This window comes from Bison bison, unplaced genomic scaffold, assembly GCF_000754665.1.
Source record: "Bison bison bison isolate TAMUID 2011002044 unplaced genomic scaffold, Bison_UMD1.0 scf7180017864322, whole genome shotgun sequence".
NCBI lineage: Eukaryota > Metazoa > Chordata > Mammalia > Artiodactyla > Bovidae > Bison > Bison bison.
Genome location: NW_011494894.1, coordinates 841,326 through 856,392, shown reverse-complemented (window position 1 = coordinate 856,392; position 15,067 = coordinate 841,326). Strand labels below are relative to the sequence as shown.

Here is a 15,067-nt window from a genome sequence, read left to right as displayed (position 1 = left end):
GGCCTTGGTGCGGGGCAGACAGTCCTCCAGCCCTGGTGTGACCCAGATTCGGCCCAAGGGATGCTCTGACTTGGGGCCTTGACCCTCGGGGGACAGAAGGGCAGTTAGAGGTGATGCTTTAGCATCATCATTTAGGACATCAGTGGATGTCCCCCTGCAGCTCTTTGGCCCCATGCTTCCCAAACAAACAGTGCTTTCTGAAAACAGAGACACCGGCGAAAATGGGGGCAGAAGTCATGAGCGTCACTTCTGGGTGGAAACAGCATTAAAATCCAGTTCCTAATTCACCATGCTTCCCCCTTCTGTCACAGGAGCCAGCAGCTTTCCAGATGGTAGCCACTCCATCAGCCTGGGTCCTGGCGTGAGGACCACTCAGAGAGGAGTCCCAAATAACTCCAGATGACCTTTTGGAGTAAACATGAAAGAAACGTTTGTTGCATCAAGCCAGTGAGAGGTTGGGGGTGTAGCGTAACCTCTCCGATCCTGACTGATGGCCAGGCAATGTCCCAAACCCCCGAATCTCAATCACCAAGGGAGCCCACACTGAGGCATTTTTCCAAGTCCCACTCACAGGCATGATTCTGGAGATCAGTCAGGTTTGGGGACCCCCGCTTCACTCCACACTGACCCCAAGGCACAGCTCTGAACTATAGTGACTTGAGTGGCAGCCCCCTAATATACAGCTACACGCTAATCCCTGGAACCTATGAAGGTTACGTTATTTCAAAGAAACATCTTTGTAGATGTAGTTAAGAATCTTGAAAGAGAAGATTATCCAACAAGTAGGACAAGGGTCCTTACGAGGCGGAGGCGGAGGGAGATTTAAGACAAGGAGAGAGAAGGTCCTGTGAGACAGGCAGAGAGTGCTGTGATGCAGCTACAGCCAAGGAATGCTGGCTGCCACCAGAAGCAAGACAAGTGAGGAATGATTCTCCCCTAGAACATCAGGGACACCGTGACTTTAGACTTCTGGCTTCCAGAACAGTGAGAGAATGAGTCTGTTGTTTGAAGCCAGCGAGTCTGTGGCACTTTGTTACAGCTGTCTGTGGACAGACAGTGCCCACGAATCCTCAGGGAGCTTCCAGTCTCCCGAGGGAAAATGGGGCGGCACCAGAGAGGGCCGGGCAGCAGGAGCAAGGCTGGCAGAGCTGGGCTGACTGCTGGGGAAACGAGCTCTGGTGGAGGGCGGGTTTGACCAGAGGTCTGGGGGATCTGCCATGCAGCTTAGTAGAGAGGGGACTGGGAAAGGTGAGGACCCCAGGAGGGGGGACTGGCAGGTTCTCCAGCACAGAAGAGCAGCCCAGTCTGTGCTGGGGATCCTGAATGGAACAGGAGGGCTGGCAAACTTGGCCTGGAAACCCAAGCTGGCATTCCTTCATAGCAACATTTTATAAAGCCAGAATGGTAATTTGAAAAAGTGTCTCTGATTTCAAAATAAGCCAAAATAGTTAAATTCAAAATTGTATCTTTGCTCTGACCACAACCACAAATATATATATTGTGTGTATACACACACACACACACACACACACACATAAATTTGTATAAGGTGTGCTACCCACTCCGGTGTCCTTGCCTGGAGAATCCCAGGGATGGCAGAGCCTAGCAGGCTGCCATCTATGGGGTCGCACAGAGTCGGACACGACTGAAGCGACTTAGCAGCAGCAGCAGCAGCAGCAGCAAGGCGTGCTAAGTCACTTCAGTTGTGTCCAACTCTCTGTGACCCTTTCGACTGCAGCCCGTCAGGCTCCTCCCTCTATAGGATTCTCCAGGCAAGAATACTGGAATGAGTTGCTATGCCCTCTTCCAGGGGATCTTCCTGAACCAGAGATGGAACCCAGGCCTCTTACTTCTCCAGCATTGGGAGGCAGGTTCTTTACTACTAACACCACTGGGAGGCCCATTTGTATTTGTATATATATTTATATACAGACAACTCATTGGAAAAGACCTTGACGCTGGGAAAGAGTGAAGGCAAAAGGAGAAAAGGCCGGTAGAAGATGAGATGGTTGGATAGCATCACTGATTCAATGAACATGAACTTGGCCAAACTCCAGGAGATAGTGAGGGACAGGGTGCTGCTGTCCATGGGGTCACAAAGAGTCGGACACAACTTAGTGACTGAACAATAAGAGCAACTTGTATTTATATAATACAGAGAAAAAGAGACCAAAAATAAGAAAATTGAGGGGTAGACAGGAATTTTTTCTTTCTTATTTTTTAAAATTGTTATTGAAGTTTCAACACTTTAAAAAACAAAAGAAACCCAAGATGACCAATTTGGGATTAATATAGAATTAATGAGCTACTGAGTGTTCTTGAGGAAGGGGTGGGGTGGTTGGGAGACGGGAAAGGGTGATAAAATGAATGGTTTAAGAAGGCAGCCTGGGCAGTCCTGTGCATAAGGGAGCAGACGCTCGCTACACTCGACTGCCCTCTAGTGGCCAAAGCCGGTAAGCCAGTCAAGCCTTTCCGAACTGCCTCCTAGACGAGGTTGGCATCAGAGCATGGTGGGAGCGCGCAGAAGGAGCTCTCTGGCGCTCTGGTGCCAGGGAAAGCCTTCCAGCGAACACGATGCTTCCACTGAGCCTGGTGATTCTTTATAAGGGGGCCAGTCCAGCTGTTAGGGCCCTGACAGGGGATAAGGAAGGGTATGGCTCGAGCCTATATTGCATCATTCGGGAACGCAAAGCATTTGGTAGGATGGCGAGCAGGCTCCTACAGGATGGGGAAAGGTGAGGCTGGGGAGCGGAGCCAAGGCTGTGCCTCCAGGAAGGTTTGAAACGCATCGTACACAGTGTATGTATGTATTTATACACAGCCAACTCATTGAAAAAGACCCTGATGCTGGGAAAGATTGAAGGCAAAAGGAGAAAAGGGTGGTAGAAGATGAGATGGCAAGGTGTGCAAGGGTTTGAGCAGGGGTGTGATACAGGGACGAAGGGAGGGAACATCTTCAAGTCTGCCCTTTAGACCATCATTCTAGCAAAGGTGTGGAACCTGGGATGGTTGTAGTGGAGGACGGAACGCACAGCGAGGCTCGAGAACCCTCCATCTGAAGCTCTTTGCTGTCCACCCCTTCGCCCCCTGTGCTCTCTCCCAGGGGCTTACAGGACTGGAGACGTGGAAAAGCGACAGAGAACTGAAAGACAGCTAACTTGTGAAGATAAGCACGGAAGCTGATGACCCAGCAGAAACGTGCTCTGGAGCAGCAACCCCTACTACTTTGGCACCAGGGACCAATTTCAGGGAAGACAGTGTTTCCACAGGCCCGGGCAGGGGTGCTGGGTGCCCTGGAATACATCCTCCTAAGAGGGCACTATGGGGGAGTGTGGTTTCGGGATGATTCAAGAGCCGTACATTTATTGTGCCCTTTATTTCTATAATTATTACATCAGCTCCTCCTCAGATCATCGGGCATTCGGTCCCGCAGTTGGGCACCCCTGCTCTGGACAATGACAGGTCTTATATTAATCTGTTGAGTGCTGTTGAGCCTGAGGACCAGCCTGCTGACTCTGGGTGGGAGTGTTTTGAATCCCCTCTTTGATCTTTCTTGGTGCAGAGCTCTTTGTTGCCATGCGGCCTCGAGAGGGTTTTAACACTCACCTTCCCTTATACTCCACTTAATAGGAATTGCTCTCTGCTTTCTACTGCCTGTTGCCAGGCAGTAGATGTTGCCAGGCAACAGCTGATGGCTGTTGTCATTGTTTAGTTGTTGTTTAGTCACTAAGTTGTGTCCGACTCTTTGGTGACCCCATGGATATAGCCCGCCAGGCTCCTCTGTCCATGGGATTTCCCAGGCAAGAATATGGAAGTGGGTTGCCTTTCCTCCTCCAGGGGGTCTTCCTGACCCAGGGCTTGAACCTGCGTCTCCTGCTTGGCGAGCAGATTCTTTCACACTGAACCACCAGAGAAGCTGGCTGGAGTTGGAGCCTAATTTGGGAGGCCAAGGCAGCTGCCTTCCTGTGTAGCATCAACAACTGGTGTATTGATTAGGTCACAACCCTAATGACTAAATACTGTACTGTTCTCATTTTACAGATGAGGAAATCAAGGCACAGAGCGGCAGAGGGACTCAGCCACAGTCACACAGCTGCGGTGACAGAGCCAGAAGTGGGAGTCTGGCTCCTGAGGCTCTGCTCTGAACCGCTTGCCCTTTAACCATCCTTGTGCTGGTCGCCCAGGGACACGCAGAACCACACTGAGGAGCGTTTTGCCTTTAACTGTCTTCTTTCCTGTTCTCCACCGTCGTTCAACCTGTTTCCCACTCCCTGGAGGTTATTTAATGGCTAAGTGAATCCTAATGAAATATTAACTAGACGAGAAACGCCTGTACCTTCTCCCCTGAAACCTTCCCTTCTGTCCCAGCGTTTGCAGAAGGTTCATGGGTGCTGACTCCCCAGGGGGATTAATGGGAGGACACAGCCTCTGACCCAGGGAAATTTATGTTCAAAGGGAGTCGAGGTGGATGAACTATTTAGTTTGGTGCTTTTGCTCACTATCAGCGTGGTGAGCTAGTGTTTTTTAAAGCATGAGTGGTTGCACATTAGTGAATCATGACAACAATTTAGCACGTCTCAGGTCATGCTACGTTTAAGTGAAATTAACAGGGGGGCCTGGTGTGCTGCAGTCCATGGGGTCGCAAAGAGTTGGACACGACTGAACTGAACTGAAATTACAGTTTACAGTGTCATGTGCATTTCATGTGGTATGGTTAAGTATTGGGAATTCTGTTTTAGTTGTGTGTATCTGTGTATGAAGGCATGCACACACTTGACTACGATATAAAATATATTCTTTCTTTTAAAAGATTTTTTGATGTGGACCATTTTTAAAGTCTTTATTGAATTTGTTATAATATCACTTCTGTTGTTTATGTTCTGTTTTGAGGGGGTTTTTTTTTTTGGCCCTGAGGCATGCGGGATCTTAGCTCTCTGACCAGGGATTGAACCCACACCCCCTACTTTGAAAGGTGAGGGAAATTCCTAAAATGTGTTTCTTACTGTGAGTTCAGTCAAAAATGTTTAAGAACCACATATATATTACCAAACATTTTTCTCCTCTAGTTTCACAATGCTTGTTTACAAGAGTTTTACAACCCATGTTTTGCTCGAGTTAATATGAAAGTGAGTTCCCATCAGCCAGTCTACACCGCATAATAGATGGGAGGCGGGGTGGGGGTGGTTGCTAACGAGCCCCTGGAGGGAAACTGTTGGCCACAGAGCTGGGTTGTGCCCCTCGGCTTCCAGAAGTGGCCCTCAGATGACGACCCAGCACCTCACCTGCTTAACTTCACTCACCAGAGCCTCATCAAAACTCTGAGGCCTGTGAGCTCAGTAATTGTTTGAATTACACAGCTTGTTTGGAGCCAAACTTAAGCTATATTTTCCTAGTGCATATTTGTCATTAAAATCCTGGAGTGGATTGGCATTCCCTTCTCCAGAGGATCTTCCCGACCCAGGGACAGAAGCTGGGTCTCCTGCATCACAGGCAGATTCTTTACCTTCCCTGAGCTACAGGGGAGTCCTAAAATCCTACTATAAGATCCATATTTTAAAAATCCAGTGTATGAATTTATCATTTAGTCTCCACTGCTTCTCATCAACCAGTCCTGACCCATTTGTAGGACTTCCTCGTTGCGTCCCAGGCAGGCACAGACCCCCACAGATGAGTGGACGGAAGGGTGGTCCAGCCAGCCTGGGTGCAGCAGGCCTGCTTTGGCTGCTTCTCGGAGGCCCCTCCCCTGCCCCTGCCCCACTCTGCTAAGCCCCCATGCCGCTGCACTGTGGGGCCCTGAAACTGGGTCTTTATTCGGGGAAGACAGCCTTCTCCTATAGGGCGCCCAGACCCTGGGGTCACTGGGATTCCCTGTGCTGAAGCCAGGTAAGTGCTCACACGTCTGTCATGCATTCACCTTCCCTCAACAGACTGACAGTCCTGACCCACCTTCTGGGCAGGGTGGATTGGTATCAAAGTTAGAACATGAAATCAGACAGCCGGGATGCTCCTCTCAGATCTTCCACTGATGAGATAATGCCTTTGGGCACGTAGTTCAGCCAAACCACTGTTCAGCCGCCACACCTGTGAGACAGGCTGCGAATAGCACCTGTTTCATCGTGTTGCTGGGAGGGTAAAATGACGTCACACAGGTAAGGCATTTGAGCCCCACACTTAGCAAACAGTCCGTGCTCCCTGTGTGCTGCCTGCCGTTACCGTAATGGTTATGATTGCTACAGTAGTCTTCCGGGCAGCCTCAGGGCAGCTGTGCGTCTGAGAGCCACACAGGCCCCTCCTGGTTAATTCCCACTATCTGTTACTCGGTCACCCAGTGACTTTCCCACCATACGCCTCTCGCTTCACACAGGGCCCCTTGTCCTCCACTGCTTTCTCACCTCTTGGTGGCCCACACCCACCTCCCAGCTCCCCTCCCTCCACACCCAGTGCAGCTTTAAGAGATGCTAGCTCCTCTGTCTTTCTGTGGTCTGCACAAGACAATGTGGGGGTGGTTGTGAGAGGCCCGGGGTTCAAGTCCTTGCTTTGCTACTTCCAGTCAGGAAGCATGGCTGTTTGGTTCAAGTAAGTCAGAATGGGCTGGAGAGGGGTCTTGAGTCTGAGACTCTGCCAATAGGGAGGGTTCCTCTGGTCAGGCAAGGCCCAGGGCCAAGTATGTGTGACGAGGGCTCCCGGCTGCAGGGCGTCCAGCAGACAGAAGGAACCCTGCCTCAGGGAGGGAGTGGACTGGAGGCAGGTGGTCAGTCCCTGCCACCTCCTGGACGGGGCTCAAGGGAGCTTGAAGGGGTCAGGGGACCCACCGTGGTAACAGGGCCTCCGTAGGGGAACTGAGGTCAACGCCTAGACACATGAACTGGGAAGGTCTTGTTTTTGTGGAAAAACTTGGATGTACACCCAGGGTCACCATCTCCAGAATCTACCTGGGGACCGTCGGTGAGCAGAGGTGCCTGGAGACGTAATGTGGGATTGATTGGCTGTAGTGGTCTGCACTGGGCCCTGCTGTGGGGAGCCATGTGGAAAGGGCCTCGCTGGCCCCGGGGCTTCCTGCCTCTGGACTAGACGGGTGTGAACCAGGAGGGACAGGGTCCCAGCTGGTTTGGCTCCAGGGGGGCTGGGAGGCAGAGACCCGGGGAAACAGAGTCACAAGGAAATACTGTGTTATTCAGAGACACGTGTCCCCTGAGCCTCCTTGGCTCAATTCTGTGAGATGAGAAGGGTGATAATCCCAATAACCCAAGCCCTTTTAGCGTGTTACAGGGGTGAATGTAAGAAGTACTTTGGAGGGGCTTCCCCAGTGGGTCCGTGGTTGAGAATCCACCCTGCAGTGCAAGGGACATGGGTTCGATCCCTGGTCCAGGAAGATCCCATATTCTGCAGAACAACTAAGTGTGTGACGTAACCACTGAGCCTGCTCTCCGCAACCAGGAGTCACTGCAACGAGAAGCCCACACAGCAATGAAGTGTGGCCCCCGCTCACCGCAACTAGAGAAAGCCCAAGTATAACAACGAAGAAAGACCCAGCGCAGTCAAATAAATAAATAAACATCTTTAAAAAAAAAAAAAGTTTGGAAATAGCCGATCTAATGGTCTTATATTGTCATTACCGTCCCTCCACAAGAACACAAGGATTTACTACAAATCACTGCAGTGTAAACTGATACAACGCTCGGGGCATCCGCAAAGGTCCCTGAAATCAAACGAGGCTTCTGAGCAGCGATGGCTCTGAGAACGGGCCCCGCTGGGGTGACAGTATCTGTGAGGGAGATAAAGGAAGACAGTTACCTGGGTGCAAAGCTGGCGACACAACAAGGTTTTGAAGCTTTCTGAACCAGGTGCCTGCCCACTCTGGTGCTCATCTGGTGTTCAGAGGTGGTACTGGCATGACTGGGGATCCCAAACTGAGGCTTCGCTGCTCTGAGCCAGTCCGGGGTTGGGGGAAGGCCTTTGGTCAACATGGGCAGACCAGTTTCTGCTGTGGAGCAAGAGAGCTGGCTCAAGGCTGCCCCTAGATAAAGGAGCCTCCCCAAGAGAATGGGCATCATGCAGGCCCTCCCCTTCTGTTTGAAGAGATTCTGCGGGTTTACAGTTTTCATATCCCCTCATATGCTTCATCCTCTGGACAAATCAGCCCAATTCTTATCCTATTTTTAAAAAATATTTGTTTTATTTATTTATTGGCTGCCCTGGGTCTAGACTCTGCCTGCAATGCAGGAGACCTGGGTTCAATCCCAGGGTTGGGAAGATCCCCTGAAGAAGGAAAAGGCTACCCACTCCAGTGTTCTGGTCTGGAGAATTCCATGGACAGTAGAGTCCATGGGATCGCAAAGAGTCAGACACAACTGAGCGACTTTCACTTTTTCACTTTCCTGGGTCTTAGTTCTGGCATGTGAGGTCTCAGTGCCCTGACCGGGGATTGAAACCAGGCCCCCCTGCCTTGGGAGCATGGAGTCTTAACCAGTGGGCAATCTGGGGAGTCCCTATTATTCCATTTGTAACCGCACAAATAGGACTCAGAGTGATTTGCCTAAGGGCACACAACCAAATTGGGACTAGAACCCAGATGCCAGAGCCCAGACCTGGCCCATCTCCAAGGGCATTTGGAGCTCAGTGTCCCCTGAGGCAGGACAGTCCCCTGAGGACTGGGGCAGGAGCCCGGATCAGACCCCGGCTGGTCAGTAGTTTGGAGGGCCAGAACCTGGCAGTTCCAAGCACAGAGATGTGTGCCAACGATTTAAAACTGTGAGAGGTATGTCCTTTCTTTTTTACAACTTTCTGTGCTGATCAGAATTTTTGCATAAGCAAACTTTACATTTATAATCAGGCCCAAGAATCATTATTTTTTCTGGGGCTGGGGTAGTGTATAGCTGAGTGAGCTCCCTTCATCTGCCAGCAGCTGCTCTCGTGGGCAGGGCTCTGGCCTCATCACACCTGAGTCCCCTGATGCTCTTTTCCTGATGACAGTCTCTCCAGTTCCTGTTTCCAGTTCTCTCAGCTCAATCCCCTTTCTGGCAACCACACACAGCTGCCCTCCCCTGTCCTTTGAGGGTTTCCCAGCAAACCTCTGTGCTCAGCTCCTTGGCGGAAGATGAGGGAATCACATGGCTGAGTGACTGATGTTTTCTGAATCATGGAATGGAAAGAAACACTATACCCCAAGCCAGCACACAGGGCCTCTGTTACAAGCCTAGTAATAGCACGGTGTGGACATGATTCATCCGAGACTGCCTGGCATGTGCACACGCGTTGGAGCGAGGGCAGCGCAATGCTTGCCTTCTCCGGTGACATCGGGGCTACTCAGAGGGCAGCCCCAGGCCCCTCCCAGACACACCACGGAGCCCAGTAGCCCTGTAACCCCTGGCTCGGGGGCTACCAGAGAGGTGTCTGGGGAAAGTCACAGAGAGCAACTGGGGGACAGGAGATGAAGAGGGTGGAAGATTTGGAGGTGGGGTGAGGAACGGGAGAAGGAACTAGACAGGCAGGTATAGGTAGAATGTGGTCAGCCTCTCCCGACAACCAGGAAACAGGCTCTGACTTCACATCCCAGAAACACATGCCAGGGCCTACCGGGTACGGGAGACACACACCCACCAATGTCAGAACACACCTAGTAAATAATTCGTGGGCTCACGGAGTCCTTACGAAGTCCAGGCAAGGTCTCACACCCTTGACCTCATCCTCCCGACAGCCCTGTGAGGACACCAGTGAACCCACGTGTGAGATGAGAACGCCACATGAGGTAACTTGCCAAGGTCACGCAACCACTAAAGGGAGCTCTAACCCAAGTTTGTCTGGGTCCAGAGTCTGAGCGGAGTCCCTCCTGTAGGCCAGGGACCACCCCTCACATACATTATTTGATTTAGTTCTCACAGCAACAATGCAAAGAGGTATTATTAATGTTATTCCAATTTTAAAGATGTGACAACTGAGGCTCAGAGTGGTCAAATATGTTTCCTGAAGCCACACAGCTGGTATGTGGTGAAGTGGGGACTCACTCAGGTCTGTCTGACTCCAAAACTCATGGTCTCTACCAGGACATCTTTGTTCTCATCATTTTGGGGGACAGTGCCCCTCTTTTCTGTGTCTCCTACTCCCTGACCTGTGGTTTGGATTGGTTAGAGCTTGACCCAACAGTAGTAGACTTTTGGTTATTCCACACAAGTTCCTCCCATGTTGGAGAGGAAGGTGAGAGGTGGTGCCCCAGGGCTAATGGACCAACTTCTCCAGGGGGCACTGTGAGAGTTTTGTGTGGGTGGGAAAGGATGATGGAGGTGAGGCGATGCCAGTGAGCCAGTGAGCCCAATGGCTCTCACCAGATTCTCTATCAAAATCCCCTTTTAGGAAACAGAGGCTAGATGTGGTAGAGGTCTGGGGTAGGGGAAGGGTGACTCTAAGGGGCAGCCAAGGCTCACCCTCATCATATTCAGGGCCTCTCCCTACCCTGTGGAGCACCTCCCCTTGGAGTCACTGTGAAACTAGAAGGTGAATATGGGATCCCAAAGTCCTAGTCCGTAAGCCACGTGGACAGATAAGATGTTGACTTTGTTTGGCTGGATTTATTGCTCTTCCTGTCACTTAAAGTGGATATCTTTTTTTAAAATTATTTATCTGGCTGTGCTGGGTGTTTGTTGTTGTGCCTGGGCTTTCTCTAATTTTGGTGTGTGGGCTCTCGAGCAAGCAGACCTCAGCTGTTGAAACGCTCAGGCTCCAGAGCGTGGGCTCAGTGGTGGTGGTGCGCAGGCCAGCTGCCTCACGGGTCTTCCCTGACCAGGGATCGAACTCATGTCCCCTCCATTGGCAGGTGGATTCTCAACCACTGGACCACCAGGGAAGTCCTAAAGTGAAAACAAACTCACTTTGTCTTGTCTGACTCTTTGCAACCCCATGGACTGTAGCCTACCAGGCTCCTCCGTCCATGGAATTTTCCAGGCAAGAGTACTGGAGTGGGTTTCCATTTCCTTCTCCAGGGGATCTTCTCCACCCAGGGATCGAACCCAGGTCTCTCGCATTGCAGGCAGACACTTTACCATCTGAGCCACCAGGGAAGCTGGGGAAGTCGTAAAGTTGATGTCTTTAAGCAAGGTGTGAGTTCTCCAGTTTGCCACAGGCCCACCACTCCCCACTGCTTCACACCATCCCACTCACTCAGGCGACTTGCCATGTTACTCAGGCTCCTGATAACACTGGAGTCTGAAACCCTTGAGACATAATTTGTTGTCAGCATTTCACCCAGGCAGGGGGAAAAAAAAAAAAACACATGTGCCTCCTAGGCCAAAATGAAGACACTGAGGTTCTGGGAGGTCACGGTCAGGTTGCCCCTGAGCAGCTGCTCCTGGAATGTTCAGCTGGAGCTGGGGAAGAGCCCAGAATTTATTACAGTCACTGCTTATCTGGGGCCTGGACCCGTGTAGCAGTATCCTGTGGCCGCTGTAACAAATGGCCACAAACGTTGTGGCTTAAAACAACGGAAGTTTATCTTCTTACAGCCTAGAGGTCAGATCTCCAAAATCAGTGTCTGGGCTAAACCAAGGTGTCTACAAAGCAGCGTTCCTTTGCATCGCTCTAGGAAAGAATCCGTTTCCTCGTCTCTTCCAGCTTCTAGAGGCAGATGTCATCATGGTCCCCAGCAGAAGGATGGGGAAACAAGCTCAGAGGGTTCAGTGATATTGCAGGCAGTTCAGAGGCAGAAGACACATGCAGAACAGGGGCTGAAGGGCTTGATGAAAAGACAATGTACAGACGTGTGAGCAGAGTTGGGGGACCCACAAGGGCCGGTGGGCACCCAGAGCCTGCAAAGCAGGGGGCTGTTGCCGCTCTAGGCCTCTGGGATCTGGTATGTGCCGTAACCGGAGGAGAGAGCTGCCCACGAGGAGCCAAGGGCCTCTGGGAGAGACATCTGCCACTGCCAAGCCCCAGTCCAGCAGGGAGGGCACCCAGGCCACATTCTCCTCTCGTCCAGCTGAAGCCAGACAGTGAGGGAGCCCACCAGTGCAGCTTTAGGCCAGCTTCCGGGGCACAGAGCTGGAAGGGCCAGTGGGGAACAGCCCAGCATCTTCCCCGAGGTCATACAGTCTGTGCAGAACTGGCTGTTGTTGGTGCTCAGTTGCTAAGTTGTATTCAACTCTTTTGCAACTGCATGGACTGTAGCCCGCTGGACTCCTCTGTCCATGGGATTCTCCAGGCAAGAATACTGCAGTGGGTTGCCATTTCCTTCTCCAGGGAATCTTCCCGACCCAGGGATCGAACCCACGTCTCCTGCATTGCAGGCAGATTCTTTACCACTGAACCCCTGCGAAGCCCAGAGCTGGCTGCACGCTGGTTCTTGTTGACTCCAAGGAGGAGGGATCTGATAGCGGCAGAGACACCTGGGGAGAGTTTGGCCTTTTGACTTTCAAATCATTTCACTCCACTACTCTGCTAATTCCCCCCACCCCTCAGAAAGCACTTCTGGGTTCAGGTCATCCACCCAACTCCAATGATTGATTTGGGCTCAGTTATTCCCAAGTGGACTCCATGTCACCAGAACTAGGCATTTCTAGAAAGCAAACTCTGCAGCAAGCACAAATTTATAAAGCCAAATATGCAGCCCACACTGAAGAGAACTGGCTTGAGATGACCCGTTGCTTTGGGTCGGTTCAGTCAGTGATGCCCACTTGTGTGAAAAACCACGTTCCAAGTTTGTTGTGACACATGCTTGGAGTTAGAACTGGGGACTGTCACACGGAGGGACATATCAATGGACACACCTGCAGGAATACAGACAGGTCAATGCGTATACTTGGTTTTGCCAAGTTAGGAATATTTTATTGGGCCTACCTTCAAAGGGGGCCAGGAGCCTTTGGCAAGCAGGGAGGAAAAGCTTTCCTTTTCTTCATGTATTTGTTTATCCCTTGCATGGTTTTTTCGTGCGAGCCCCAATGACCTCTGTAACACAAAAATGTTTTCAAGATGCCTGGCGGTCCAGGCAGCCCTGGGGACACGTGCATCTTGGGACTCTCTGCTCTCCTGCCTCCCTGGTTCTGTGTAAGGTTGACAGGCCTTCTCTGAGTGGGCAGGTGAGGATGCGAGCTGGCCTGGGCAGAGGAACAGGCTACAAAAGGACTTGCACGTCCACAGCTCCCTTTCTGGGCTGCAAACCTGTTATCTTGCATTCTTTCGGCAGCCACTCAAACTGCCCTATGCAGCTCCTGGACCCACACCCACGTCTTTCCCACCCCACCACCTCTCCTGTGTCCAAGCTTCCCCCCCTATTTCCAGCCTCCGGCTCAGCTGTCAGTGCTGGCCAGGCAGCCCACGTCCTGCCCCACCTCCCCTGGGATGAAGGCTGGGTCTCATACCCACCCTGGATTAGGACAGGCAGGTGGGTTAGCGCTGCAGGTTAGAGGGTGGAGATAAAGGGATCCATGTCCTGGGGCTGACTCTGGAAGACCCAGTGTTATGCCCAACAGAAAAACCCTGCTGTTCCCAAAGCCCCTCAGGGTGGCCAGGGACACCCACTCCCTTCCTGACAAAAGCCCTGAAACCCACACTGTAACAAGCACGGTGGGTCTGGCTGTGACCTCCCAAATAAACCCCTGACCACAAATGAGCTGGTGACTCCCCGGTTACTGTCAAACTCAGCTCAGGAAGACCAGCCTGGGGTGGGGGGTGACCCTAACGTCCCAGGACACCCCTAGCCTTCATTCTCACCTGAGGACAGCACTCAGAGCCGCAGAAGCACCTTGTATGTGAACAACACCAGACAATGTTCAAAACACCCTGAGCTCCACATGTAACCCCACAAGAAAGAACGTTCAGAGGCGCCACTTCCATCTGCACAGGTGAGGGGGCTGAGTCACTTACCTGAGGCCCCGGGGTCCCAGGCTGCTGAGTGGGACCAGAGCCCCTTGGACTCCTCAGCAAGGGCTCTTTCCCTCAGAAAGCAGCACTTCCTGGGGTATGGGGTGCTCCTGGGACCCCCAACACCCCCAGTGTCTGATGGCCGGGGAAGCCTGATCCACGTCTCCTCACCCTTCTGATCTGGCACTCGGGACACTGTGCATGCAGCTCTGAGCTCCCTGGGCACTGCCCTCTCCAGCTGACCACACGTGGTAGGCTCAGGGCTGCAGTCTCACTGTGACGTGGCCACTGTGGGCACCTGCCTCCAGCCTACAGCCCTGGTTGAGGACCTCGAAGGTCATTTGAACAGAGGAGAGCTGTGAGCTTAGGCTAGGTGGAAGGTTTGCCAAGTTTTGAGACTGCAGAAGCGTGTTCTTCAAGTGCAAGCCCATTAAAACCAGAGGACCCACACTGACTGCCAGGAGGCCGGGTCCTGCCTCCCCCACCTCACCCAGGCCTCCCCTTGTTCCCCAGGCCCTGGGGCCGTCTGCCAGGAACACATAGCTCACATCGCACGGTTTAAACACCAGCCCAGAGCCCTCCTGGTTGCATGCTCCCTGCCTTGGGGAAGCCTTGCCTGTTCTGGTTCAATGAACCCCACCTCTCTGCCCACCAGAGTCCCAGAAACCCATCCAGGGTGACCTCCCTGGGTGTGCCATGCTGCAGGGGAGGGTCACAAGGAGGAAGGGACAGCTTTGGGATTCTTCTCCCCTAGAAATGCTACCTGAAGCCCTAAGGTCGAGAGGAAGGAAGGAAAGAAAGGATTCTGCCCTTGGGTGGGGGAGCTCCCAGTCTGCTGGGGAGTGTGTAGAGGGTACAAACACACACCGGTGCAGAAGCAAGTCCAGAAGAGAAATCCCACAAAAGCAAACCCAGGCTCCTCTGGGGGAGCAGTCACACACGTCAGTGAGGGGCTGCTGGAGTGAAGGCGCGGCAGAGACACCACAAGGCAACGGAAAGTCCTCCTACAGGAGGCCTGGGGGGGAGAAAGGGAGAGCCCTGAGGCCAGCGGGATCAGCCAGGAGGAGAATGCCAGGCAGCCTATGCTTGGCGCTGGGGTGAGAGGGGCATACTTCTCCCAGGTGTCCCCTGAGCTGGGGGGTCGGTTGGGGTGAGTGAGAGGCACAGTGGGGGCGGGGCAGCCAGTCCGAGGGGACCCACAGCAAAGGCATCAGTTGGG

The 15,067-nt window shown here is 52.4% G+C and overlaps 1 long non-coding RNA gene across 2 annotated transcripts; it reads right to left on the bottom strand.

The window, feature by feature from the left end:
- Positions 1–7,513: 7,513 nt before the first annotated feature.
- On the bottom strand, positions 7,514–14,060 carry LOC104998034. 2 transcript variants are annotated; one of them, XR_826401.1, is made up of 3 exons: positions 13,852–14,060; positions 12,826–12,933; positions 7,514–7,765 (listed from the first exon to the last, which is right to left on the bottom strand). It is a non-coding gene; the product is annotated as an uncharacterized LOC104998034 (long non-coding RNA). The 2 variants fall into 2 exon arrangements; XR_826402.1 differs by lacking the exon at positions 7,514–7,765 and adding an exon at positions 12,234–12,374.
- Positions 14,061–15,067: the final 1,007 nt, after the last annotated feature.